General features: G+C 41.1%; 1 pseudogene; it reads right to left on the bottom strand.

Moving 5' to 3' along the window:
- Positions 1-12,014: 12,014 nt before the first annotated feature.
- Positions 12,015-26,659, bottom strand: part of LOC118360239 (serine/threonine-protein kinase mTOR-like) — a 43,118-nt pseudogene continuing 28,473 nt past the window's right edge.

The raw sequence follows: 26,659 nt of genomic DNA, 5'->3' as shown, positions 1-26,659 counted from the left end.
GTTATCTGTCAAATTCCCATCCAATACGTTGTCTATGTGATATGAAATTGGATAACTCATTTTGTTAAGGTAGGAATGTAATTTTAGTTTTCTAACGAGATCATCGTTTTTGATGATGCTTTGCACCAGTAAGTAGCCATGCCTGTGGGAGCTCAGAGAGCGTATCAGCATGACTTGCAGCTTGTGGATGAGGCGGCCCACAAGAGCGCGGGGATTGTCATTGTGGGCAATCAGCTGGTGGATCACCTATGGGCGAGGGGGCAAGAGGGAGACATAACATAGTTATCCCCCCCCGTGGAAACGCAATGTCCTATTCTGTTACTGTCCTATAAGACTTTGTTGAATAACTGTTATGGATGATTCATGGCCCAAGACCAACCTTGCCCATGGGAAGAATTCAGTTTCAAGTACTTTTATCACAACGGACATAACAATAAAAGCAAATCGAAAATGAGCATGTGAGATCCAGGTGTCCATCTGAATGGTTTTGATGCCCTCCACCAGTGCCCTGTTGACTTCAGGCCAGTGCCCATAGTCAAACCAGAGGGTCAGCACCCTGGAGAAAGTAAACAGAAGCATCAAGTATTGTGTCCATTGCATATTTATTGATAGGTTCACACACAACAACAAAAAAGTTTCCCTGAAAAGCTGAATTTCAACACACATTCAATCCAAAACAAATCGACATCAAGTCCATGAAGCAACGCAAATGATTCTCTCTGCCACCAGAGGGCTCCCTCTCAACATATTTCAATTCAGGGTCTATCAATGTAGGAGAGTAGGAGTAGGAGTGCTGATCTAGGTTCAGGTCTCCCCCATCCTTATAATATTATTCATTTTGATCTAAAAGAGAAGAATGATCCTAGATCAGCACTCCTACTCTATGACCTTTTGTGACTACTGGCCCTGGCCCCGTGTGGAGACTTACCTGAGGGTGTAAGGGATTAATTCATAGACAGAAGACCTAAATTGGTCCATTTGAAATGAATAGATTTGTCTGAATTATTTTACCACAAACAAACAACCAATTTGTTGTCAACAGAGCAGAGGGAAAACTTAATCTACTGCTTGCACAATAGGTTTTTTCTTTCACTCTTTTGCCACCTCTTTTTTGGTGTGGTATGAAGTTGTCACACCAGCCTCACTTGTCCTTCAACTCAGATTCTCTCCTTGTCTCTCATTGACATCAACATGAGATTTAGGCAACGTTTCAAGTTACACAGAGGTCTGTCAAATTAGTTCAGATTGGTTCCATAGTGAAGATTGAAAGGGCAGGTTAGTGTTTGTGGATGGAAGAGGAAGAAGGGTTCAAGATGGCTGCCGCCCTTGCCTTGTTGGCCTTCTTCTGTGCAGTCAATCCCTGGTTCTGGTTCTGTGTACACTGCCCATGAGTGCCAGGCCTGAAAAAAAAATACACCAGGTGAGCAATGTTTTAATTTTATTAGGGGTTATAGAATGTTAGGTGTACATGTTTAAACATACGTTTGAACTCATGTTATCACATCAACTTCTAGTGTGTTAGCCAATATGAAAGATATGTGAGATGTCCCAGATGAGTAGGGCCTCTGGGAAATGTTTTGGGTCTAAACAGATCATGTTTTTGAGTTGTTATGTTGTTATGTAATGGAGCTATTGAGAGATAGAGGATGGCACTCAAGGGATGAAAAAAGTGGCATTTCTTGTCTGCAGTGTGGGCATGGGCACTCCAAGAGTGTCCTTGGTTCCTTTCAATCAACTCAACTTTCAATCAACTCAACTTTCAATCAACTCATAACAACATACAAACCGTATGTTTAGTACAGTGGTTCCTCCTTTACAAGTTCAATCTGTACTTCAATGCACATATGGTTTGCATTATAAAAAGAGGAAGAAAGGTGGGGAGAGAGGTATGGAAGACAAAAGGAAAGAGGTAAGAACAGAGGAGCAGGGAAGACAGCATAAGATGAATGAATTCCAATGCTACCTATAATACTTTCTCAGTTCATCACAATTATAGTGTCTCTTGTGGTGTCTCTTAGCCAGGCTCCTAGTCGGCCTGAAGGTTATCTTAAGAGCGGGTGAGGTGGCGTTAAGGGGACTGGCACCGTCTCTCACATCAAAACATAACCTGCAGACGAGTGACAGATGGATAGAGATATAATAGAAAAACAAAGCTTAATCGTGTTAACACGTCAGTCATCATAACCATCAGGAGGTGAAATGCAAAACTGACCTTGGATCATTAACTCTGGGACTACTACACCTCTATCTGTATTTCAATGTAAAGCATCTCTTTAATAATAATTCCTGTATAATATAAACTGACCTTGGATCATTAACTCTGGGAGTACTACAACTCTATCTGTATTTCAATGTAAAGCATCTCTTTAATAATAATTCCTGTATAATATAAACTGACCTTGGATCATTAACTCTGGGAGTACTACAACTCTATCTGTATTTCAATGTAAGGCATCTCTTTAATAATACTTCCTGTATAATATCCCTTATAACACATCGTGCTAACATTGGATGGATAGATACATGTGACAAGAGCAGGATAATATCAAAGATAGCGTCACAAATGAATACATAAATACCACTTGAAGCTTGACGATGAGTCCATCCTTTGAATCAGCTTTGCAGTGCTGAGGCAAAAACAAAAATGTGCACCTCTGAGTCCCCAGGACTGAGAACCGCTGCTCTTCATTGGGAACTCTTCATCTGCAGACAGGCTTTCACAGCTCTCTATATCTGAGGACAGAAAACCTCACAAGAAGTAGACTACACAAAAGTACCTGCTCTATCCAGAATAGTCTACTCTCTCACTTTGACAGCTGGGCCTGCTATCCTTCACCCTCCTCCAAAAAATACAACTGTTTGCAATTATCATGAGTGGCACTGGGGCTAAAACAATGTCCTACATAGTGTGGCAGGACTGCACCTAAAAAGGCTGGATACTCATAACTAATCGAATAGCATGCATGTATATGTCCTGACCAAAAGATGAGGAGTCAGTGGTAGGGTTCACTTGACGTTGCAGCACAGCAAGATTCCCAGTAGACAGGGAGCATGGGACGTCAGGAACAGTGACCCCATTGTCAGTGTTTCCAGATACCAGATTATCCTCCTGAGAAAGCAGGTCCTCCACCTGCTGAATCTGGAACGCTCAAAAGAAACACATCTGTAAGAGTGACAATAAATTTGGCAGCAACAGGGGCTTGACAGTCCAGTGAAAATGGTTGAGTGTTAATGTGGTGTAAATCTGAATATTAGCAGCTGACATCTTACGGGTTGTTTAATTAATGCTTGTGAGACAGGTTCCATGTACAACAAGACAGGCAGAGAGGAAGAGAGAAAAACAACACAGGACAGTTTAATTACCTCTGGTTATGGACACTTTTGCCAGCAATAAAGCTTCCACGGCCTGTTCCTCGGACAGTGAACATACATCTGAAATGAAAGAAAATTGCTTATTTTGTGTAGATATGAAAATAATAACTGAGATATGACCTTTCAATCTAAAGCTGCAGATGTCATTTTCAGGATGCGACAATAGAGCACAGAAAGCTTTAACACCAGACTGGTGTTGTGGTTGTTCATTAGGTGATGGGACATATGCAATACGTATACAAAATAATATACTCACCTTCCTTGAAAATCCATCTATACCACCAATTGAGACAATGTTGTATCTTGAAAAAAAAAACACATTGGAATTAAAAGTGAAATGTTTAACCTATTAACCTGATTCATTATTTATCTATTACCAGTTTAACATCTCCAATTTCATACATCATTGAAAATGTGTCTAGGAATAAGTAAGATTAAAAAATATTTAAAAAACTTCTTAGATTTGATGGAGACATTATACACCTTAGTACCTTACAAGTTATGACTTGTATCAATGTGGACAAGAGACGGGGGTGCAGGAACTGAGGATTTTTCCCGAGCAATGCCATGAAGCTGGATCATTCTGGCAATGATACCTGCACCATCTACACGCTGCAAAGACTCCCTAACTATTCACCATTGTACACGATGGCCCACTGCTCTGAGACTTCCTTTGACCATTCTAAAGCCTGCATGGGGCATCTTGCCTTAATGTCCCTGACTTTCTGGTCTTTCTGCTCTTCATCTGACATATCAGAATAGCATTCCCTGACAGACATATTGTGTTCTTTCATCACTCTGTAAAAAAAGCTTATATATGATTATATATCGACTATGAAGCAAATACGACATGGCCTGCTTATGAGTTGCCAAGAAAGAAAGTTAGATGAATTCAACTGAAAATGGCGAGAACAGGAATTTGTAGCTAAATATTTTTAGTTAGCTTGAGAATAAAAATTGCATGATTTATCATTCTACTATATTACATACATACATACAGTGGGGCAAAAAAGTATTTAGTCAACCACCAATTGTGCAAGTTCTCCCACTTCAAAAGATGAGAGAGGCCTGTAATGTTCATCATAGGTACACTTCAACTATGACAGACAAAAGGAGAAAAATAATCCAGAAAATCACATTGTAGGATTTTTAATGATTTTTTTTGGAAATTATGGTGGAAAATAAGTATTTTATCACCTACAAACAAACAACATTTCTGGCTCTCACAGACCTGTAACTTCCTCTTTAAGAGACTCCCCTGTCCTCCACTCGTAATCTGTATTAATGGCACCTGTTTGAACTTGTTATCAGTATAAAAGACACTTGTCCAGTGTACCTATGATGAAAATTACAGGCCTCTCTCATCTTTTTAAGTGGGAGAACTTGCACAATTGGTGGCTGACTAAATCCTTTTTTGCCCCACTGTATGTATGTATGTAATATAGTAGAATGTTATGAACCGACACTGAATCGTAGGAGCTAACTACTAGCTATGTAATGTTAGAAGTTGGACGGAAGAGCGTCCAGTGCTGCTTACCTGAGATGCCGTACAGTCCTTCTACGTAGGTGTCCGCTATGACTTCCTTTTTTTGTTTTCAAATGCATTTTTTGTTCTCTAAATCTTCTTGGGGAATAAAAAGCATAACGTTTTGCGCTGTATTACAAAATATTTGATTGCAAAAAAATGTTTAACTTTGAAGCCTCGTTTTTGCCTTCAGAACAATTATTTTTGATTGAAAATAAAAAAAAAAGTTGCTTTCAGAAAAAATATTTTGGATTGAAAATAAAAACGTTTTGCTCTCAACAAAAATAAATCCATTTGTTTCAAGTTGGGGAGGGGGGCTAATAGCTGAACAATAGACTATTCAACCTTTAGTAAAGAATAGTCTAATAGCCGAGCTAGGTGTGAAACCCCCTCGCCCTATCACCGACCAGATTTGCCCTGACGACCAAGGGGGAGTTGATTATTATTATTATTTTTGATCCCAATGCTCTACTGTGTCTCTAACTGACTATGAATGGGCAGTATAAACCAAAGAATAAACTGATTATTGTGCACGAATGAAACAGGGAGCAGGTTTCAAACCCTCAACCTTCTTGCCTGAAGGCCAGCGCATTATCGACAGTGCACAAAAGCATGCTCAAGCCCCAGAGTCGATATAGAGTGTGCCCTTGCAGTAGCTTGCTACTCAATGTAATAAAGTAATGACTTTTCAAATACGTTACCTTACACGTTATGTTGGCTGACAACTTGTTAGCTACGCTGTCCTTACAAACCACATAGCATATCATTACAGCAGTATGTTAGCTAGCTACCTAACGTTAGTAGTTATACATCAAACTTGACAGTATATTAACTATAGGCTATCTAACTAACTACTCAATATTTATTGACTTGATTATTCCCGTCATTTGTAGCTTAGCTAAATGCTAGTCATTCTGCGTTCTCAATAGACATTCAGGTGCTTTCGTAAGTTTTTTTGACACACCTAATTATTCCAGGATTTTTCTATATTTTTACTATTTTCTACATTGTAGAATAAATAACACATATGGAATCAGTTAAGAACTCATTCTTATTACAAGGACAGCCTACCCCTTCCTCCCGGTCGGGGGATTGAACTCTGGTCTCCTGCTTGCCTGCAATATGAAAGACTATCAAATGCTTCTCAAAGGTGCCCTCTGGTGGTCAAACTAGCAATAACTTGCATTAACAGAAAGAAATGGCCAAAAAATGGCCCAATTAAATGACGTGCCACAGAATTCAGCCCACAAGGTGTGCCACAACTGTTTAAGGAGGAACCACTGTAAATGGAGGACTCAACATGAATGCCTGAAGGGAGTGACAGGGGTTAGAGGTGAAAGGTGAGGGAGGTGACTGGCCTGGTATCAGTTGCGGTCGTGCTTCGTGGAGTGGCTGTAGTACTGCAGCTCTTTGGGGATGGTGCTATCGTTGAAGCCCTGCAGACTGAGCTGCCACTCACCTAGCTACAGGAAGCACTTAGAGAGGGAAGGAAGGATGGAGGGAGAGAGAGAGTCTTGGTCACAAGATGGATCGTCAGCCGAATACGGCCTACGCTCTAGGGCTTGTTTTCACAAAGTCTCTCAGAGTAGGAGTGCTGATCTAGGATCAAGTCCCCATCTCATTCATAAATATCTCGAAGCCAAATAATTCTAGATCAACACTCATACTGTGATACATTTCAGGAATACGGGCTGAGGGTTGCTTCAAGGTCCGATCAATCTGAAGAGCCTTGGCAAGCTTGTGTCAACAGCTAAGGGCTGGTATGTGATATGAAGCTCTTACAGTAAGTCAGGCCATTTAAACTTGTTTGTTAGCATGATGAATGCTTTCCACGTGGTGTTTCCTGGCAGCCAACCTACAGAGAAGTTGCCACAGAGGAGGCACGTCCACACACCCCTCTCTACCCCTTATTGCCTTGTTTGCCCACTGACATGGCCTTAGGCCCAGATCTGTGCTAAACTCGGGAGTAAAATTGAATTCACTGAATCCGCTTTTTACTTGACTATGAGAAAAGTCTGTTCGGTTGTTACAACTTCTTAAATATGTTGGTATAAAGTTATAATTTATACACTGTGCTCATTGTCACCACAATTTGTCTGGGGGAGTTGGCAATGGATGTCCAACACAGTACAAGTGCAGTCCATTAATTAAAGTGAAGAAGAATGATGGGAAGAGTTGTAATTAAAAATCACAAATGATTCTAAGACCTTTCTGTAGCTAAAGTAATGTGCCGTTGCTTTTGGTAATGATGCCTAAGTTTGATAAATGTCTTTGCGCGACATCAATCTCCCTTTCTCTTTTTAATATTGCCACGCGTGTGATTGGTTTATAACACATCTCACCAGGAACTCACGAGTGCTGCACAGCGATCCACCCCTCAGCTCCTAACTGTGTGGAGCACTATTTCCAGAGAGAACTTCTAATAAATTATCCATCAGCATTACCTAATCCTGCTGAGTACTTTTCCATGTGAAAATACACAACCGGTTCAGTTTGTCTCTGACAAACCTCTTCTCCTTAAGAAAAACACAGAAAAACTAGTGCCAGTAGTGCCTCTGTGTTACCACGAGAACTCAGAAGATTCCAAGGTTGCAGGTCTTATCATGGTAATTGCCTTGTAACGTGTCCAGTTTTCAAATAAATAGCTCTAAAATTACAACAATTTATTTTGGGGAGATGGAGTGTGTGTGTGTGTGCACGGACCAGGTGTGCACCTTTCCACAGTGCCGACCTGTTTTCGGGAAAGTGTGTCAGCGCGTCTGGAAGAAAATGGTGCTACCCAAGTTACACAGGTGTTTTCCCGAAACAACATTCCACAGACAATGAGAATCCCTGTCAGGAAGTGCAATGGCAGGGATGAAACATTCCTTTCCTGGTGTCATGTTCGCTTGTTGCCTCAATAGAATTATGAGGTGTGTTTTTAGAGTGGCTAGTGAAAGACGGCATGCCCCTTAAAAGGTGAAGACTGTGCAATGCCTTAAAATGTAATCTCATCCTACATACATTTGAAGTTGGAGGTTTACATATACCTTAGCCAAATACATTTAAACTCAGTTTTTCACAATTCCTGACATTTAATCCTAGTAAAAATTCCCTGTCTTAGGTCAGTTAGGATCACCACTTTATTTTAAGAATGTGACATTTCAGAATAATAGATAATTATTTATTTCAGCCTAACACGAAACATTTGTAAACCGGTTGCGTCGTGATTTCCTTCCCATTCAAATGTGGACGAAGCGTTCGTGGTAATTACACACACGCACAACTAAAGTTTATCCAGTCATGGTTGGTTTCATTGCAATCCTCTGGTTGTTACTAACACAACCATACATGATGGTTCTTTTCCCGGGACGTATTGACCGAAACAAACCGATTTTAAGACACCAATCAATGACCTCATTGCGCACCAATGGTAGGACCGGTCTATCGTTGATTGACTGTATTTTGGCCCAATGACCACTGATCATCTTGAAATCTAGCTTGGAAGATAGCCAATGAGCTGAGGTAAACTGCAATATGTAATGGTTATACGTTCGAAGACAAGCCTTTGTCGTAAACTCTGCCGTAAAAGAGGTTCCTTCGCCATTGACGAAGCCACGAGTGTTACGCATAGCAGTACACATTCAATAGCATTTTCACCAAGTTTATATATTTAAATTATGGCGAATCAATCAGGAAAAGCTAAAACAAAGTCTAGGTATACAGATTTAACCCAAATTATAGAGGAAATTGATCGAGACAGCGAGACAGAGTTTCTTCAGGAAGATGAATCTTTCAGCGAAGCTAGTTTTGACTCCCAGGCGGAATAAATGTTTCTGCACGGCGAGGATGCCATGCTGGATTGGTAAATTCTAATGCTAATGTCATTGTTTGAAATTAGTCGCTCTGGATAAGAGCGTCTGCTAAATGACTTAAATGTAAATGTAAATGTTAATACGAAATATTATTCATTTGAGATTATTATTTTTTTTCTTATTTTATTTGCAATATATAAAAATATCATCTGTAATGAAATGCATAAAGTACACATTGGCAATACTGTGTGTGTGTGATATATTATTTGACATAAACATGGAATGGAACAGCACTTCACCATAGTGATTATGTTCCCTGTACTCTATATATATCTGTTTATTTTCCCCGCTGATACAGGGCTCATACATGAAAGTATTGTTACTGATTTTTTTAAAAATCTTTCACAGTGGCAATGATTCTGATTATGAGCCGCCAATGTCTAGGTGTCCATCTCCCTCTGAAGCTGGTTCATCCAGCCAGACCCCCACTGTCTCCAGGTCCACACCTACCTGGCCATCTAGAGATGTGACAAAGAAGCTGAGGTGGGGAAGAGAGAACCCTACAGACGGAGGGCCAGAGGGTCATTGGCACTCTGTGTTAGAAGATGATGTGGAACCAAATCCACCAGTTTTTAGACCCAAAAGGCAGCCAGGACCTCAACTAGACATGACTGCAAAGTACAGCCCCCTTCACCTTTTTCAACTGTTTTTCACCTCGTCAGTTGTTGATTCCCTGGTGGCGAACACCAATAAGTACGGGGCTGAGAAGCAGGCAGGAAAGAAAGAGGCATGGAAGACCATTTCCATGTCAGATGTTTTCTGCTACTTTTCAATGGTCATTTACATGGGGCTGGTGAAGTTGAAAACTCTAAGGGACAACTGGAAAACGTCAGCTCTCTATCAACTGCCTTCCCCCGTGACTGTCATGTCTTGTAAACGGTTTCTGACTATCTCACGGGCACTTCACATCAGTGACCCAGAAGTTGATGGGGAGAATGACAAGAAGAGAGGCACGCCAAGGTTTGATAGGCTCTGTAAAATAAAACCTCTCTACCCCAGCATCGTTAATGCCTGCAAGACTTATTTTCAGCCCGCCCAGAACATGTCCATCAATGGTAGCCTCAGAGGCCAGAATCAGCCTCAAACAATACATGTGTAACAAACCAACCAAATGGGGCTACAATCTGTTTGTTTTGGCTGATTCTGCGTGTACACTTGCAATTGTTTTGTTTATGAGGGGAAAACCAGTTTTGCTACCGGTAATGGGCTGAGTTATGATTCCGTTATGGAGTTATTGGATTTTCAACTGCTGGGGAAGAGCTACAAAATGTTTGTGGACAACTTCTATACAAGCCCTACCCTGTTTACAGAGCTGAGGAAGGGATACAAACTGTTTCTGGACAACTTCTATACAACCCCTACCCTGTTTACAGAGCTGAGGAAGGGATACAAAGTGTTTCTGGACAACTTCTATACAAGCCCTACCCTGTTTACAGAGCTCAGGAAGGGCTACAAACTGTTTCTGGACAACTTCTATACAAACCCTACCCTGTTTACAGAGCTCAGGAAGGGCTACAAACTGTTTGTGGACAACTTCTATACAAGCCCTACCCTGTTTACAGAGCTCAGGAAGGGCTACAAACTGTTTGTGGACAACTTCTATACAAGCCCTACCCTGTTTACAGAGCTGAGGAAGGGCTACAAACTGTTTGTGGACAACTTCTACACAAGCCCTACCCTGTTTACAGAGCTGAGGAAGGGCTACAAACTGTTTCTAGACAACTTCTATACAAGCCCTACCCTGTTTACAGAGCTGAGGAAGGGCTACAAACTGTTTGTGGACAACTTCTATACAAGCCCTACCCTGTTTACAGAGCTGAGGAAGGGCTACAAACTGTTTCTAGACAACTTCTATACAAGCCCTACCCTGTTTACAGAGCCGAGGAAGGGCTACAAACTGTTTCTAGACAACTTCTATACAAGCCCTACCCTGTTTACAGAGCTGAGGAAGGGCTACAAACTGTTTGTGGACAACTTCTACACAAGCCCTACCCTGTTTACAGAGCTGAGGAAGGGCTACAAACTGTTTGTGGGCAACTTCTACACAAGCCCTACCCTGTTTACAGAGCTGAGGAAGCGGGAGGTGTGGGGTTGTGGCACCATTCGTACCAACAGGGTGGGATTTCCAAAGGTGAACGACATGCCTAAGCGGGTTGAGCGGGGTACCATGCGATGGAGCCGTGAAGATGGCCTGCTGTTTGTGAAGTGGATGGGTACCAGAGAGGTGGTCATGTGCTCCAGTATCCACAAGTCCTTCAGTGGAGATCACGTCGTCAGGCGTGTGAAGGACGGTGCCGGGGCATGGACCACAAAAAACTGTCCCCATTCCAGCTGCTGTGAAGGACTACAACAAGAGCATGGAAGGTGTGGACCTCTCAGATGTGCTGATAGGCTATTACAATGTTCTACACAAGACCATGAAATGGTACAAAACATGTTTCTATCATTTCATTGACATTGCTGTGGTGAATTCCTTCATCCTCCAGAAGGAAATGGCCAAGAGCTGTGGACAGCTTACCCATCTCACACCTAGCCTTCAGGTAGCTGCTCAACCAGGAGCTTGCTAGCTACAGCAAGTCCACTGCAGCACCTTCTGCTCCAACCAGTGGTGTTTACCTGCCCGGATTCATCTCTGCAGGCATGAATGTGCCACAGGGCAAAAAGGGCACAGTTAGGCAGAAGTCGTTGTGCCCTTTGTCACAGGAAATGCCCCATCCCCTGCACCACCTGTTCAGTAAGCCTCTGCTTTACAGCAGAAAGAGACTGCTATGGGCCATGGTACCAGCAGAACAATATTGTGTAAAGGACCGAGGGTCTTCACAATATTGTAAAAAGAAAATATGTAAATAGTTACCATTGTTAATTGTTTTTTTTTTATTGGGGGGGGGGGGGTGTTAGAATAGCATTTATGTATTTTGTATATAGTTCTTTCCTTCCAAATGTATCACTGTACCAATTCAGACACTTGGGTACATTTGGGTACATTTGTGTGGGACACCTGGGTGACTTCATGCTCAATGTCATGTAGCTCGCTCATTTTTGAAGTTATCTGTGTAAAACTTTGCTCAGCTATTGTTGCCATCGTATGTTCTTCATTCAAATTATCCACAGCATCCCATCTGTATGTTCGGCTGAAAGATGATGCAGCAACAATAAAAAACAGAAAACACATGTTTATTTCCTTGTATTTTATTCTACCACATCTATTGTGTTATATTCTCCTACATTCAATTCACATTTCCACAAAATTCAGAGAGTTTCCTTTCAAATGATACCAAGAATATGCATATCCTTGCCTCTGGGCCTGAGCTACAGGCAGTTAGATTAGGGTATGTCTTTAGGTGGAAATTGAGAAGAAGGGGGGGTGTACCCCAAAGAGGTTAAATAAATCAAAATATATTTTAGATTTTAGATTCTTCAAAGTAGCCACCCTTTGCCTTGATAACAGCTTTGCACACTCTTGTAGACAGTGTAGACATTGTTAATGTTGTAAATGACTATTGTAGCTGGAAAAGGCAGATTTTTTAATGGAGTATATACATAGGCGTACAGAGGCCGATTATCAGCAACCATCACTCCTGTGTTCCAATGGCACTTTGTGTTATCTAATCCATGTTTAGAATTTTAAAAGGCTCATTTATCATTAGAAAACCCTTTTGCAATATTGTTAGCACAGCTGAAAACTGTTGTCCTGTTAAAGAAGCAATAAGACTGGCCTTCTTTAGACAAGTTGAGTATCTGGAGAATCAGCATTTGTGGGTTCAATTACAGGCTCAAAATAGCCAGAAACGAAGACCTTTCTTCTGAAACTCAGTCTATTCTTGTTCTGAGAAATGAAGGCTATTCCATGGGAGAAATTGCCAAGAAACTGAAGATCGCTACTCCCTTCACAGAACAGCGCAAACTGGCTCTAACCAGAATAGAAAGAAGGTTGGGAGGCCCCGGTGCACAACTGAGCAAGAGGACAAGTACATTAGTGTGTCTAGTTTGAGAAACAGACGCCTCACAAGTCCTCAACTGGCAGCTTCATTAAAGAGTACCCACAAAACACCAGTATCAACGTCAAGAAAAAGCCATATCTCAGACTGGCCAAGAAAAATAAAAGATTAAGATGGGCAAAATAACACAGCCAATGGACAGAGGAACTCTGACTAGAAGGTCAGCATCCTGGAGTCTCCTCTCCACTGTTGATGTTGAGACTGGTGTTTTGCAGGTACTATTTAATGAAACTGCCAGTTGGAGACTGTATAATCAGTCATCCTCAGCCAGCAGGTATCCAGCTACTTATCTCCAACCAAATGTGGCATGGTACCAAGGGTATTATGAGGCATGTCTTATGTTGCTTCAAAGTAGCCAAGCTAAAATCCAACTAAACATGCAGGCAATTATTTTATAAACCAGAAGTATTTTTCTCTCATGTTCTATTTATTTTTAAAATCAATGTTCTTTCATTGTCCAGTAGCCAAAGGCACAATCCTAGTGATATTGGCAACACATACTAGATTTTTTGATGTCTGTTACATGAAACCACTCATAATGGTGTTCTCTCACTAATTGCATTATGGAACAAATGTTTGCGTGTAACCTAGCCTACTGCCATGTGCGCATTGCTGCGCTTATAATTGGATCTAGCCTAGGCCTACTGGTTGTATGAATTTGGGATCTACCATCCTACAACTGTCCCAGAGTCTGTTTACACAGAATGAAACGAGAGAGAAATTGGCTGGGGTTGCAGGACGTAGAAGAGTAACAGCACCGGGGTCGGGTCACGGTCCTGGAGAAAGAGTAGAACGCTCTGTACGTGACCCTTTAGATGAGGGAGAACATGTGGGCTGAGAAAACGTTTGTGTGTTTTTAAAGCTCACACTGCAATAACAAATAGAGTGCGACTGATTTGTTTTTCTCCTAAAGTAGTTGCGGTAGGAGTCCTGGCCATGAGCTTGTAGAGCTCCTGCTGGTGCTGCTGGTCTTCAGCGGCATGCTGGGCCTGTTGCTGCATCCCCTGGACAAAGTGTTGTGTGTGCTGGAAGGCTTCAATCTGATGGGGGACAGAAGAACAACAGACACACACGGTGGGGGGGGGTCAAATAGGAATTCTCATTCAAAACAGGGATTCAACACAACTCTCCTGACATACTCAAAATGGCTCCAGGCTCTCTACACTATTCCCCCACACCATATGATAAGAGTGATGTTCAACAGTATTTTGTCTTTATCTTTAAATTAGTTTCAAAACGTTTCCCCCTTCAGAGTGGGGATGGACGGCTCCTCTCTGGCAGGGACCGGGGTGCATGTGTCATTAAGATTCCTGCCTTGTGAGCTGTGAGTGGCTCCTGCAGCTGGCCCTACTATAGCTCTGTGGCGGGCAGCAGGCTGGTGGGCGCAACATCGCCTCTTCAACCTCAGGAGGCTGAAAAAATGTGACTTGTCACCAAAAACCCTCACTAACTTTTACAGGTGCACAACTGAGCGCATCCTGTCGGGCTGTATCACTGGTACGGCAACTGCACCACCCTCAACCGCAAGGCTCTCCAGAGGGTAGGGAGGTCTGCACAACGCATCACCGGGGGCAAACTACCTGCCCTACAGGACACCTACACCACCCGATGTCACAGGAAGGCCAAAAACATAATCAAGGACAACAACCACCCGAGGCACTGCCTGTTCACCCCTGTTCATCCAGAAGGTGAGGTCAGTACAGGTGCATCAAAGCAGGGACAGAGAGACTGAAAAACAGCTTCTATCTCAATGCCATCAGTCACCTCTAGCCGGCTAGCACCCGGTACTCTACCCTGCACCTTAGAGAATGCTGCCCTATATACATAGAGTCACTGAACACTGGTCACTCATCCTATATAACCACTACTATACATACCATCCATCATTTCTATATACACCATTCAATGAACTGCATTTTAGTTACACTGTTCATACACACTGCATATTTATTTATAAACTGTATTCGGGGCGGCAGGTAGGCTAGTGTTTAGATCGTTGGGCCAGTAACCAAAAGGTTGCTCAATCAAATCCCCGAGCTGACAAGGTAAAAATCTGTCGCTCTGCCCCTGATTGCATTTGGACGTCTGTTACAGTATTTAGGTTGTTCATTGGATTCCTTCAGACATTTCTTGATTTCTTGTTCTTTCTGGGTTTAAAAAAAAGTGTTTTATTATTATTTGAGCATCTGTTTGACATTTTACTGCATTATTAGGAACTAGTAACAGAAGCATTTAGCTGAACCTGCTAGAACATCTGCTAAACTGTATGGACCAATTCACTTTGTTTTGATGTTATGACATCATACCTCAACGTAATGAAATGATTTTATGTTGAGAGTGGAAAACAGGTTCGGCTGCCTGCAAGCCAATACAATCACTTACAATAAAAGTGCAGTGGGGGAGGAAAAATTATAACAATGTTATTAAACAGGTTTGAGGTACGGTTTCTAAACCGTGTGATTTCCGAGAGGCGCGCTACATTTTGAAATCGTTCCAATGAGAGATTCAGATTCACACCAAAGCAAACAGACTGTTGGACTTTCCTGGCAGTATCCAAATCCAGGGGAATATATTTCCCCTTGAATTGACAGGAAATCTTCAAAGTATTGTTTTAAGCAAATTTGTCACATTCTGGTTGTGTTGAAGTCAAGTGGCAATAAATGACGTATTTTGAACCTGATACAGCAACTTAAGTCTGTATCCAGATGAAAGGTTTTTAAATACAATCTGATTGCCAAATACTGGGTTTTATAGCCATTTATGACAGAGATATCTGTGCCCACTGTTTTATGGAGTCCAACGTTTTGTCCAGAAGGTCTTTGTCAGGCCTGGTCAAAACGTTACACTCGATAAAACGATGTGAGCTGGACAACGTAGTGCATTTAATCATGATTTTATACAAAAACATTTTGGGAAAGGATAACTGGTTAACGGTGCAGGCTAACCGGTTGCAAAAAGAACCCTTACTGGCATCCCTATTTTGAAACATTTGGCCCTTGACCCTTCACAGCTGTCCTGTCAGCTAGTAGTCCTTCACAGCTGTCCTGTGCTAGTGAACTCACCGGACGTGCACTCTTGCCACAGAGGCTGGCGTACTTGAGCCAGGTCCTCATGTCGTCGTGGAGGTTGATGACCGGCGAGCAAACCATCAGGGTCCTCTTCCAGTCCTCTACGATCCGCTGGTAAACCTAGAGAAAGAGGAACAAAGAGCAATCTATCAATTTAATGTATTTTATAAAGCCCTTTTTTAGGGTGTCTTCAGGAAGTATTAAAACCCCTTGATTTATTCCACAGTTTATTTTACTACAGCCTGAATTCAAAACGGATTAGATAGGGTTTTATTCCGGCCCAGCTACATACAATAAATACCCCATAATGACAAACTGAAAAAACAATTGTTCAACATTTCTTTTTCATTTATTGAAAATTACGTACAGAAAATTTCAAATTGACATAAACATTCAGACCCCTTAGTCAATACATTTTAGAATCACCTTTGGCAGGTTTGAGTCTTTCTGGGTAAGTCTAAGAGCTTTGCACACCTGGATTGTACAATATTTGCACATTGTAATTGTTTTATTTCTTCAAACTATGTCAAGTTGGTTGTTGATCACCGTAGTAGTAGTTGTAGATGTGTTGAGCGATTCGTGCTTTTCGAGGTCGGTTCGATTATGAACAAATAATCTCAGTTATTGATTTCAGTTTTAATTATTTGTTTTGACATTAAATGCACTATGCATTATGTGGTTTGAATGTTGTAACAAAACAGAATAAAACAAATACAAGTTTTTTTTAAACTATTAACTCCCTACTATGTCACAGTTCAAGCTTATTTATGTCTACAAAAACTGTGCATTGACCTCACAGAAAGAAAAAATGGAATTCAAATAATTGAACTGACATTTTGGTTAATCGCTCACTACTAATTGCTAAACATCAATTTAAGTCTTGCCATAGATTCTCAAGACAATTTTAGGTCAAAACTGTAACTTGGCCACTCATGAACTTTTAATGTCACCTTGGTAAGCAACTCCAGTGTATATTTGGCCTTGTGTTTTAGGTTATTGTCTTGCTGAAAAGTACATTTGTCCCCCAATTGTCTGTTGGAAAGCAGACAACCAGGTTTTCTTCTAAGATTTTGTCTGTGCTTAGTTTCTTTTTATACAAAAACATCCCTGGTCCTTGCAGATGACAAGCATACCAATATCGTAATGCAGCCACCACTACTTGAAAATAAGAAGAGTGGTACTCAGTGATATGTTGTGTTGGATTTTCCCCCAAACATAACACTTTGTATTCAGTGAATTCCTTTGCCACATTACTTGCAGTATTACTTTAGTGCCTTGTTGCAAACAGGATGCATGTTTTGGAATATTTTATTCTGTACAGGCTTCCTTCTTTTCACTCTGTCATTTAGGTTAGTATTGTGCAGTAATGTTGTTTATCCATCCTCAGTTTTCATCTATCACAGCCATTCATCTCTAACTGTTGGCCTCATGGTGAGATCCCTGAGTGGTTTCCTTCCTCTCCGGCAACTGAGTTAGGAATGATTGTCTGTGTCTTTGTAGTGACTGGGTGTATTGATACACCATCCAAAGTGTAATTAATAACGTCACCTTGCTCAAAGGGATATGTTTATTTGAGTTTTTACCCCTCTACCAATAAGAGCCCTTCTTTGCTAGGCATTGGAAAACATCCCTGGTCCTTGTAGTTGAATCTGTGTTTGAAATGCACTGCTTGACTGAGGGACCTTACAGATAATTGTATGTGTGGGGTACAGAGAGGAGGTAGTCATTCAACAATCACATTAAACACTATTATTGCACACAGAGTGAGTCCATGCAACTTATTGTGTGAGTTGTTAAGCACATTTTTACTTCTGAACATATTTAGGTTTGCCATAACAAATAGGTTGAACACTTATTGACTCAAGACATTTCAGCTTTTCATTTTTATTCATTTGTAAAAACATAATTGCACATAATAATTCCACTCATTATGGGGTTTTGTGTGTAGCCCAGTGATAGTGTGTAGGCCAAATGTAATCATTTAAATTCAGGCTGTAACGATGCACTGGAATAGCACACACGTAGGTACACACCACAGGGGTTGGTGGCACCTTAATTGGGGAGGACGGGCTTGTGGTAATGACTGGAGTGGAATGGTATCAAATACATCAGACACGTTGGTTTCAAGGTGTATGATGCCAGCTCATTTGCTCTGTCCCAGACATTATTTAGAGCCGTTCTCACCTCGGCAGCTTCCGCTGGAACACACACACACACACACACACACACACACACACACACACACACACACACACACACACACACACACACACACACACACACACACACACACACACACACACACACACACACAAAAAGGACATTTTGGTTATCAACTGGGCAATGGAAAGTGTAGAGCTTTATATATTGGCATTGTAAATGATCGTTCTAAACAACACTGTTATGTCTATGAGAATGATGTAGTAACATACCAATCACTTCAGCTGATTTACCAGATAGACGTATGACTTCTCAGGCAGATAGATGCATGCTCTCAACCTCCCAGTACACAAGTCTCTCTTACCCCAAAGAAAGGTGCAGAGTACAACGGTCCGGAATCGAAAGATTACCAAGCATATCCGGAAGACACAACAGAGTTCATGTTGACATCTGGGCTTTTACCCTTTCCCCCATCATTCAGCCTCATTCAATGAGAATAGGCTGATCTTCCAATAGTCACCGTTCTCCCTATCAGCGGAGGGAAACCTATATGCCACACCTTGAGTTAATCTAAGAATTAGAGAAGGGACAAAGGATCGGAGGGGGCACGCAGGGTGCATGTCTCTGGGGGTTAGGGTTATAGAGTGACGGGCGGGATGGTTTGACAGGGCCCAGAGGAACAGTTTGGTGTCAGTGGTCGATCCAGACCATGTCAGACACCTCCCTGGCATTTGGCCTGGACGGCTCCACATCGAGAGACCATGAGCTCATCTCGGACTCCATCGCTCGTCCCAGAATGAAACACAGCTTATGGGACAGACCTTGTTGATACCTCACTCACTTAGTTTGCTCCAGGGTGAAAGTTACATTTATGAGTGGGAGTTACATAATGTTTCCACACCAAGGAAGTGCCACATTGTAAAATAAAAAGCTGTTGGATGTTTTATCCCTTTTATGAAAGGAAGAATTGAACAAATGGGAATCTTGTAAGGTCATCGATACAGTACATGTATTTTCAACAGGAAAATACTATAAAATGATTAGCAATGTTAAAGTTCTAAAAGGAAATAAACAGATCATCCTTTTCACACCTCGCTATGAAATCTCAGGACAGTATCCTTTAAGACAACGTAAAACCTACAGAAAAAACGTCTACTCTTGGGTTAGCATATGTCAAGTATGTTTCCCTTACCGTAACCTTTGTTACCCACACCTAAACAATCGTGTCTCTACTGATTTCAATGGAATATATTGGTGTTTGAATCACTTTCATGTCACTTCGGGGGCCTTTGCACCACGCCAAGGAAAACCATTTAGAGAAAACAATGGATGCTGATGTCTCTCCCCTGCTGAGCCAATGAGGTCCTGATGTAGAGCCAGCACGACCCTGTAGAAGGCTCCAACACACTGTGTTGGGCTTACGGATCAGGTTCTAATGTAATGAAGCCATAGGCCACCTGGAATTGATAAGCAGTAAGTGTGGTCTTGCACATTATGATCTCTGTGGCCGACGTCAGTAAGAAATTTAAGCCTATTAACCCTTGCAAGGCTGCCGGCCCAGATGGCATCGCAAGCCGCTTCCTCAGAGCACGTTCAGACGAGCTGACTGGAGTGTTAAAGGACATGTTCAATATTTCCCTATCCCAGTCTGTTGTTCCCACTTGCTTCAAGCTGTCCACCAGTGTTCCTGTACCCAAGAAAGCGAAGGTAATTGAACTAAATGACTATCGCCCAGTAGCATTCACTTCTGTCATCATAAAGCTCTTTGAAAGGCTAGTTAAGGATCATATCACCTCCACCTTACCCGACACCATAGACCCACCACAATTTGCATACCACCCCAATAGATCCACAGACGATGAACTGCACACTGTCCTATCCCACCTGGACAAGATGAATACCTATGTAAGAATGCAGTCCATTGACTACAGCTCAGCCTTCAACACCATTGTACTCTCCAAGCTCATCCCCTCCAAGCTCTTCCCCAAGCTCAGGGACCTGGGTCTGAACTCCTCATTGTGCAACTGGGTTCTAGACTTCCTGACGAGCCAACCCCAGGTAGTGAAGGTAGGGAACAACACATCAGCCACGCTGATCCTCAACACAGAGCCCCACAGGGGTGCGTGCTCAGCCCACTGCTGTACTTGCTGTTCACCCATGACAGCGTGGCCACACAAGTCTCCAACTCAATCATCAAGTTTGCAGACGACACAACAGTGGTAGACTTGATTACCAACAACGACGAGACATCCTACAGGGAGGATGTGAGAGCCCTGGCGGAGTGGTGCCAGGAAAATAACCTCTCCCACAACGTCAACAAAACAAAGGAGCGGATCGTGGACTACAGGAGACAGAAGAGAGGGGCACGCCCACATCCAGAACTACAGGGCCGCAGTGGAGAGGCTCCCTAAGCTTAAAGTTCATCGGCGTACTCATCACACATCACTTACGACCTTAAATGCGTGATGACAAAGGTGCAATAGCGCCTCTTTAACCACATGAGGCTGCAGAAATTTGGCTTGGCCCATAAGACCCTCACGAACTTCTAGAGATTCACAATCGAGAGCATCCTGTTGGGCTGTATTACATATAGATTTATATACCGTACTCTGGTCCAGAAGCTAATTTCCTGCAATTCTATACATTTTGCCATGGGGTTTTGTACTGTGTATTTAAATACCAATATGTTAACACTTTACTTGACACCCAGCGTCATAACGTGTTATAGTCATTCATAATCATGTCATAACAGCTGATATAACCTGTTAAAATATGGTCATAACACTATCATATTTAGACCTGTTGTGACATATATTGTGTTATTTTATGGCTGGTTATGACACCTACATAAGAGTGTAGAAACCCACCAAACCTACCACGGTAGATATTTTATGGCTGGTTATGACACCTACATAAGAGTGTAGAAACCCACAAAACCTACCACGGTAGATATTTTATGGCTGGTTATGACACCTACATAAGAGTGTAGAAACCCACAAAACTTATCATGGTAGATATTTTATGGCGGGTTATGACACCTACATAAGAGTGTAGAAACCCACAAAACCTACCACGGTAGATATTTTATGGCTGGTTATGACACCTACATAAGAGTGTAGAAACCCACAAAACCTACTACGGTAGATATTTTATTACTGGTTATGACACCTACATAAGAGTTTCAAAACCCACTAAACCTACCACGGTAGATATTTTATGGCTGGTCATGACACCTACATAAGAGTATAGAAACCCACTAAACTTACCACACAAGGCAAAACATTCCATTACACCATAAACATACTGTTCACACGCAGGCTATGTTCACATTTTTTTCTTGACCATAAATTATAACTGTAATTGCACACTCACTGATGTCAGACATGTACCTACCCCAATGCTCGGTTACTGAAAACTGGGATGAATGCAGGAGCAGATTTCAGGAGCAGGACAAGACACCCTCTTTTTGACTGATGACTGATATAAGGGCATGTACGTGACAGGCCTATCTATGATATGATTATGACGGTCATAATGCTTCTTGACAGTGTCATAAAGTGTATGTAATACAAATGATTTAATACGATGAAAAAAACATTCATTAAAATAACAACAAAAAAATTAAGAAACAAACTTAAAAATAAAGGAAACTTCCCAGCAAGGAAAAAAATAATTTGAATGAATGTTAGTATTGACACTCTTATGTAGGTGTCATAACCAGCCATAAAACACCACAATATACAGTACCAGTCAAACGTTTGGACACACCTACACATTCAAGTTTTTATTTTTATATATATATATATATATATAATTTTTTTTTGTCACCGTCTCGTCAGGCTCTCATGCCTCAGCCAGCTCGCCAGGCTCCCTTGCCTCAGCCCGTCTGTCAGGTTCCCGCGCATCAGCAGAGGTGACCGGTCCGCTCCTGATCCCCGGAATTGTCATTTTGTCTTGCATCCTGCAGATGGAGCTGTGTGTAGGGGGGGAGGGGGTACGGTCATGTGTGCTCCCTCTCCGGCCTCTAGGTCACCAGGCTGTTCATTATCACCATCATTACGCGCACCTGTGCGTCATCAGACTTACCTGGACTCCCATCACTTCCCTGATTCCCATCCCTATATATGTCACTCCCTTTGGTTCCTTACGTTAATGACTATGTTTCAGTTTCCTGTCTGTGCGTTGTTCGTGTTTCTTGTTTTGTATTATGTTTAATTTATTGAATTATTCACTCCCTGAACTTGCTTCCTGACTCCCAACGCACACGTTATAGATGGTGTATTGCTGCAGAACGCATTAAGCAGGAAAGATATTCCACAAATTAACTTTTAACAAAGCACACCTGTTCATTGAAATGCATTCCAAGTGACTACATCATGAAGCTGGTTGAGAGAATGCAAAGACTGTGCAAAGCTGTCATCAAGGCAAAGGGTGGCTACTTTGAAGAATCTCAAATATAAAATATATGTTGATTTGTTTTAACACTTTTTTGACGACTACATGATTATATGTGTGTTTTTTCATAGTTTTGATATCTTCACTACTTTTTAACAATGTAGAAAAAAAAGAAAAAGAAAGTAAAACCCTAGAATGAATAAGTGTCCAAACCTTTGACTGGTACTGTATTTCACAACAGGTGTAAATATATGGGTGATGACAGTGCTATGACCATAATATGACAGGTTACGAAAAGTTATGTCAGCTGTTACGATATATTATGACATGGTTATGACAGTGTCATAACGTGTTATGACACTACGTGTCAAGTAAAGTGTTGCCATATATCTACTACTGTACATATTATATTTTGCGCAAATCTGGTATATATACAGTTGAAGTTGGACGTTTACATACAATTCGGTTGGAGGATAAAAAAACCTTTATGCCTAAGGTTGTGTAGCCAATCTGTGTATGGACCCTAAAACGTTTTGGTATCCAGTTGACGTCAGAAGTTTACATACACTTAATTTGGAGTCATTAAAACTAGTTTTTCAACCACTCCACAAATTTCTCGTTATCAACCTATAGTTTGTTAGGACATAATTTTTCCAACAATTGTTTACAGACAGATTATTTCACTTATAATTAATTCACTGTATCACAATTCCAGTGGGTCAGAAGCTGACACTCATAGGACTTCATGTTACACAATACATGTATGTTTTGTTCGGTAAAGTTCATATTTATATCCAAAAATCTCATTTTACATTGGTGTGTTATGTTCAGTAGTTCCAAAACATGCAGTAATATTGCAGAGAGCCACATGAATTCACAGAAATACTCTTTATAAATGTTGATGAAAATTCAAGTGTTATGCATGGAACTTTAGATACTCTACTCCTTAATTCAACCGCTGTGTCAGATTTCAACATTTTTTACGGACAAAGCATAATCTGAGAACGGGCGCTCAGAGCCTAAACCAGCCAGAGAAATATCTGCCATGTTGGGTAGTCAACATTAGTCATAAATAGCATTCTAAATATTCACTTACCTTTGATGACCTTCATCAGAATGCATTCCCAGGAATCGCAGTTCCACAATAAATGCTTGTTTTGTTCGATAATGTCCATCATTTATGTCCATTTATGTCCAAATAGCTTCTTTTGTTAGGGCGTTTGGTAAACAATTCCAAAAGCGCTTTCTGGTCCACTCGGACGAAAAGTTCAAAAAGTTATATTACAGGTCGAAGAAACTTGTCAAACTAAGTATAGAATCAATCTTTAGGATGTTTTTATCATAAATGTTCAATAATGTTCCAACCGGAGAATTCCATTGTCTGTAGAAACGCAATGGAAAGAGAGCTACCTCTCATGTGAAATGCGCGTGACTGAGAACAGCTCTCATCCGGCCCCCCTTCACAGGAGTAGACTGAAACAATGTTCTAAAGATGGTTGACATCTAGTGGAAGCCTTAGGAAGTGCTAAATAACCCATATCCCACTGTGTATTCGATAGGGGTGAGTTAAAAAACTAAAAACCTCATATTTCTCCGGTTTTTGCCTGCCATATGAGTTCTGTTATACTCACAGACATCATTCAAACATATTTAGAAACTTCAGAGTGTTTTCTATCCAATACTAATAATAATATGCATATATTAGCATCTGGGACTGAGTAGAAGGCAGATTACTCTGGGCACGCTATTCATCCAAAGTGAAAATTCTGTCCCCTATCCCAAAGAAGTTTTAAGAAACGTTCCCCAACAGAATTGGAGGAATGAATACGCACGCCCCTGATCACACACAAACACAGTTCACTTTCTATAGCAGCAGTGCTTAATTTGAGCCCGATCGTCACCTCTCCATTTTTTGGCCGGATCTGGTACCTTTTCATGGCATGAAAAATAATGATCACTTTTTGCAATGTAAAAATGTAAATAAACGCAATCAAAGTCCATTCGAGTTGCCTCTTCCTTATTTCTCCTGCCCCCCTGCATCTGTCACAGAACTAGAATGAGATTCACTTTCTGTGATCTCTCTCCCTCTGCTCTGATAGACATGAGCTTGCAACTCTCGTGGCACTTCATAATTGATTTCCTTATAGAACAATAGCCACGTGAAGGGTTCTGCAGCATGCATTAGAAATTGAAAGAAATTTGTCTGTTGAATTTTTTTTTAGCAGAATAGCCTACTACACCATTAGCAAGCCTAAACTGTTCCTGGCACCACTCCGCCAGGGCTCTCACATCCTCCCTGTAGGATGTAGAATTGCATGAAATGCGTTTATAAAAGGCCAAACATTTCATGTAGATCTTCATTGCAAAAAAGTGTGTTTTAATCAATTATTTGGTGACTATATGTAGTATAGGTTTTATATGAAAAGGATACATTTAATGTATCATTATTTATATTTATCTGATATTCACTGAGGAGGATGGTCCTCCCCTTCCTCCTCTGAGGAGCCTCCACTGACATATGTAGATTGCATTTTGATTACTGTTACACTGGTATTTCAGTTGTTAATTGACACATGTGGATTGCATTTTGATTACTGTTACACTGTTATTTCAGTTGTTAATTTTATGCGTTGTGACATTTCTTGATCTCACGTTGTTTTCTTTTTTAAATTATTATTTGTGTACTCATTTGACACTATACTGCATTGTTAGGAGCTATTAACATAACCACCCACTAACATCTGCTAAACTAAACTGTGTACGCGATCAATAAACGTTTATTTGATTTTGATTTGCTATGGATACATACATACAGGTGAATGCCAACTCCCATCTAGACGGTCGAGCTGTGGGTGTTATCATCACTGTTTGGCTTCAGTTCCAGCCAGTCAGAGAAAATGGAAGCCCACTTACTGTTTAGTGCTCCCAGAGGAGCTCTGTGGCAGAGGTGTGGCAAACAACACTGCAGCCTTTATGAAATGTGTCGACTGTTCCGCTGTATCAACTGGTTTTTAGATGTATAGGCTAGCTGTATTGAATAGATGCAATGTAATACATTTTACATCAATTTGTAAAATGAGTCTGTATGAAATAGTTTACCCTGTTCAATCCACTTTTAAATAGTTATGTAATAGGCAAGTTACTGCAGTTACAAAGTAGAAACATAGTGACACTATTGTAATGTTATTGCCAGAGTAATATTTGGGTGATGATGCAGGGATGAGTGAGAGCTCATAGCTAGGCCATCTTGGCCTGCATATCCTCAGTGACCAGAGTCCACTCCACACAACACTGCTTGTGCAACTGGAGCCTGTGCAATGAAAAAAAAACTTTTTTAAAGAAGAAAATGACATAAACTCGATGCTACATATTTTTGTGTTTGGACCAATTACATTTTTTGCGACTTAACCCTGACACACACACGTCTGCTTCAGGAAAAGTCAAGCGACACAAAGCCTGTATTACTGCTTTTAGTGCTTGTACCGAGACAAACTGACTGCAACTCATTTCCCCCCGTATGGTCTCCATAAAAAGACAAGCACATTTAAACAGGCACTGCCATCGTTCACTAAAGACATGACTCAGATACAGTCCCTTCAAGGAAGTATTCACACCCCTTGACTTTTTCCACATTGCTGTGTTACAGACATAAGCTCAGGAGTAAAATGTTCCTTAGCAGGTCATATAAAAAGTTGAATCGGCTCACTCTGTGTGCAACAATAGTCATTAAATTAAAACCCCGAATTTCCTGCTGACTGGTGTGCCCAAAGTAAACTGCCTGTTACTCAGGCCCAGAAGCAAGGATATGCATATAATTGGTAGCATTGGATAGAAAACACTCTTAAGTTTCTAAAACTGTTAACTTTTTAGGGATAGGGGGCAGCATTTTCATTTTGGATGAATTGCGTGCCAATAGTGAACTGCTTCCTACTCTGTCCCAGATGCTAATATGTGCATATTAATAGTACTATTGGGTAATCACCCTGTCATCTCAGATTTTGAAAATATGCTTTACAGCCAAAGCAAGATAAGCATTTGTGTAAGTATATCGATAGCCTAGCATAGCATTATGTCCAGCTAGCAGTAGGCAACTTGGTCACGAAAATCAGAAAAGCAATCAAATTAAATCGTTTACCTTTGATGAGCTTCGGATGTTTTCACTCACGAGACTCCCAGTAAGATAGCAAACCTTATCTATGTACACCACACATACTATTATCTTTAATGTCCCTCAGTCAAGCAGTGAATTTCAAACACAGAAACAACCACAAAGTCCGGGGAGATTTT

This window comes from Oncorhynchus keta, chromosome 27 (genome assembly GCF_023373465.1).
Source record: "Oncorhynchus keta strain PuntledgeMale-10-30-2019 chromosome 27, Oket_V2, whole genome shotgun sequence".
Lineage (NCBI taxonomy): Eukaryota > Metazoa > Chordata > Actinopteri > Salmoniformes > Salmonidae > Oncorhynchus > Oncorhynchus keta.
The sequence above is the reverse complement of the archived record's forward strand: the minus strand, read 5'-3'. Positions and strand labels throughout refer to the sequence as shown.